Source organism: Clinocottus analis, unplaced genomic scaffold, assembly GCF_023055335.1.
Source record: "Clinocottus analis isolate CAN_PGR_092001 unplaced genomic scaffold, fCliAna1.0.p SCAF_2, whole genome shotgun sequence".
NCBI classification, from domain to species: domain Eukaryota; kingdom Metazoa; phylum Chordata; class Actinopteri; order Perciformes; family Cottidae; genus Clinocottus; species Clinocottus analis.
The window spans coordinates 5,246,314-5,250,735 of NW_027175931.1; positions in this window are offsets into that span (position 1 = coordinate 5,246,314).

Here is a 4,422-nt window from a genome sequence, read left to right on the forward strand (position 1 = left end):
ATAAAATATATGTGAACAAAGATTCCTTCCTCTGTGTGGCGTTACTGTTTTGACTCATAAATGCAAATTATAGAAGTAACACTATTCTTTACTATAACTATGAACATAGTCATTGTATGGCTACGTTGTGCTATTGTAGTATTGTGCAGGATGGGTGTCAAACAGACACAATAAATTATGAATTCAACTTTATTGATGATAGACGAATTGATTCAAACGCATTTATACATACGGACATTTAGTAATACATTGATAGTTTAACTTTAACAGTTGATTCTGCACCACTCCGTAACCCAAAGTGGCACAAATTAGTCAGACAAATCTGTCTATTGTTTAAAGCGCCACACTCTGGAGCTTCAAAGGGGGCCCTCGTTCTTTTTGAAACCCATGCGGGCCACCGAGTGTCACGGTTTTAACGAGTGTGTCCCATGCGCACTGATGAGGTGACGTCAAACCAGAACCAGCACACTGGGGCCCATTCATGTGCCTGTAACCCCGGGCTCATATAAATGCCACTGCAGATAGAAAACACACGGGGGGCCGCGGCCCGCCGCCCCAAACACCACAGCTGGTTTGCCCCCCTCCTCCTCCTCCTCCTCCTCCTCCGCTCGTTGCCGTCTAGCAAGACGGCCAAAAAGACAGTTTTATCCGTTTTTAGTCGAAGCAGAACACAATAGAAATGTATTCTAAATGTGCATTTAGGTCAACTGCCATAAATGTCATGTTTTACAACGTGCAACGCAATGAGAAAGTGACAACGATGTTGATGAAATGAAACGCACGTAAGGGATAAATCACGCAGGACAGAATATACTGTGCGTACATGACAGCTTTAACGTATTTCTCATGGAACCCCGAAGCCAACATGATCGGGTCCTCTGTTGAAAATCAGAGCCATGTTCTCCCCGTCGGACCTGTCGGTGGTGTTCTTGGCGGAGGGCAGGCGGAGGTCACACAGGTGGTTCTTCTCCTGTTCCACCTCCCTCTGCTCCGGCCGGGCTCATGATGCAGACCAGACGGGATCGCGAGGCAGGTTTTTAAATACTTGCCAGGGCAGCGCACGTTCAAACAGACCTGGAACAAGACCAAAAACCATTATGATACCGTTCATACCTGCTTATTCCACATCCCAGACACAAATCTGGCTCGCTCATGCGGCCACACTAGCCCCGCCTCCTCCCCTTCTCCTCTGTGCCTCCTTCAAAGAAAAAAAAGCCTCCACTGATTTAAAGAGGTGTTTAAAAGTGAAAGACAGCAGCGAGAGAGACGTAAAGAGAAGAGGAAGTCTGTGCAGAGAGCGAGAACTGTCACACCTGGCAGTCGCAAGAAAGACGTCGGATGATTTCTGACAAAGAAAAGTCAGGAGAGGCAGCGTTTCACAGCTCTCTTGACACTGGAATGCGGCCCCGTTTGTCAGATTTCAAACCTAAATATTTATCTAAAGCGTCTTAACCGAGCTGCATCTGTCTCCTGCACGGAGACTGAACATGAGTGGGAAAGACAGCGGGAGATTAAATGATGCACTGGTGTAGCCACGCAGTGTGGAAGTACTGAGCTGTATTGCAATATTAAAAAAAAGTTACAAAAAACACAAAACCTCTGGAGTGAATTCATCAGGTGGAAACAAAAAGGCGACATTCAGAAATCACTCTGTTTAATTGAAGGACGTGTGTTTAAAATAGGATTTTTGTGTATTCAGATGAATTAATATCGTAGTATGTAGTTTATACGCACTGGAGGCAGTACTGTATCTACAATAATGTACAGTTCAACACCCTTGAACTGTACATTATAGACGATACAGTACTGCCTCTCGTACCTTATTGCTTAAGTTTGACTCAAGGAGAGATGTCTCAGTATATTGTGCCCACTCTGAAGTTACCACAGTACTAGAAGGGTACAGGAGGCCCAGTGCATCATGGGGGTTACTTTAGTTCGCACTTATTTAGCTGCTCCTCGATACTATTAATGGGGCGCGATGACAGAACAGAATGGGTTTCGAGTTAGTTAGTATCGGAGTATAAAATACAGGAGGTTGGGAATGGAAAGCGATTCATAAATGATTGACAGCTGCAGCGGAGCAAACTGCGTCAGTGCGAAGCAGCCCAGTTATTCCATTTTTTGTTCTTTCCGATGAATCACTAACCCTTCTCTCAAGTCGACGGCGGCGTGTGACGGCCATTTCAATATTTTGAATACTGCTCCGGGGCGGAGCTGTCGGTTGGCGGCGCTGCTCGCAGGCGTGCGCACCGCGTGTCCTTTTGCCTCGGATGGAGTCTTAATTCGCCGCGATGAAATGAAATGATAGAAATTAAAGATTTAGAGGCAAATTGAAAACATGTGGCAGCTCGTAGCGCATGTTTTGTGGTCCAGTAGTTTGTAATAGATTTAGTAAATCTGTCCTCAGCCCATGCAATCCCAATGCATTGTAAATATCAGTGCAGCAGAACGGGTATTAATGACTCTGAAGTTAAGCCTGATGGCCCTCTGGCTGCAAAGGAAATGTTTTATAGCATCTTGAATTTTAAGGACATTAATGGAGACCGAAATCTAACACATCACACATTCTCGACTGTATTACCACGAAGTCTCTGTCAGCATTTGACTTCAGTCACAATGCTTTGAAAGTCTAAATGATTTGAGCTGGTGGACCTTCTGCTATGATGAGGATGACACGCAACTATATCCGTCCTCGCTGTCCTAAATTACAACCCCCTTTTGTAGAAAGAGAATCCCTGTGACGCACAAGAGACCGACTCAGATGTTCCATTACGCAGAAGAAGTGGTGAAATATGACCGCTGTGTCCCCGAGAGCCCAGATTCGGCCATTTTAAGACCCGGTAGCCTGGGGACGTGTTCTTGTCCTATTGTACCTCGTGGTTGCGGGGGGACGTGGGCCAGTGGACTCCAGTTGTGTCCAGGGACCGAGATCTGCCGCGGCCTCTCAAGTATGACCCTTCTCATAGATGTTAGGGGCCGAGAGAGAGCGACAGAAAGACAGAGAGACAGAGTTAAGGGTTGATAGAGGTGGATATTGCCATAACCATAGGGGCACCAGTGAAATGGACTTGTTTGACAATGTAATTTGTCTCTTTTGCGTTGGGAAAAAACTATATTCCTGAAGCGTCTTCATCGAAACAAAAACAACAAACATGTACCCAAACTACGTCTCTTGCCGAAGCACTATATACATTCTTCTAAAAATATATATTTTGCAGTACAGCTTCACACGGAAACACTAAATATACAGCTTCCTCCGCATGCCCACTTCAGACAGATGAGTATCTAGCGCCTGGTGCTTTCCTTTGTAGCGTGTGTAAATATAGACTATGAACACACATGCATTTGTTTGTGTTCTTAATACTCATACACTCCTCACAGTATCAGACGTAATGGCTTGAAGTGGAGATGACTGCACTGTAAACAAGATGAAGTGTATTTCATTTACAGGGTTTTAAGTCGCATTGCTGTCAGGTTGTCTCTGTTACTGACTGCGTTGTTCTTCATGTCACAGTTCTAGTTTTTCCTTGTTGCCCCAGCCTGCTCCCTCAGTTTTGCATTTTGCCACCAGCTTTTTGTTATTAAAGCTCACCTTTTTTCTTCATTTTACCGTCTCGCATACGGGTCCACCTTTTGAACTGAAACCGGAAACAAATTGTGTGTTTGCTCTCGAACATCATTGTGTTCTCGCCTGTTTACGTCCCCAAATATCAGCTCAAGTGACTGAGATGCGCCGGCGACACTAACTTTAAAAAAAAACTTCTGCAGATTCCTGCATAGGATTAAGAATCTACACTCATTTCTGAAACTAAATTAAGCATAACGGAGGCTATTTGACAAACCAATAATGTCTCTCACTGATAAAACTGCCTTTCTAAGCGATGGCCCCTCTGGCCTGGAGCTTTGTCACGCACTCCGTACCTCCCCTGATCCTCGCCTCCTCTCATTCCTTGTATTGTTGTGTCTGAGATGTGTTGAACCACATGTCTTGGCAGGTGCGGTGACTGTATTATCCCGGCTTATGAAGGGCAGATCCAGGCCATCCTCTGCTTTGGCTGCTAATTTGCATTTTTATTGCTGTTGTCGCATCCTCAGTTAATACACCATTGACTCCCGGAGCCACCCTTGGACCTAACGGCATCACCCTGCTATCCCGCCTGAAATGAGAGCGCCCGCCGGCCCCCGGACCTTCATTGGCTGGAGCTCAGGTACCAGTCGACCTGGCATTCTGGGACGGAAATGGAGTGTCCCTCTCATGTTAATGTGGACTTTCCATTAGGAAAGATGATTGATTTGTGCGGCGCCGTCGCTGTGAATAGGCAATAGGCTGGCACAATAAAAGAGGGAGATGGGGCCTTTGTGTGCAGGTGAGCCCGCGTGTGAACTAGAGTGTGACTGAATAAGGGTGATGATGATGGTGGG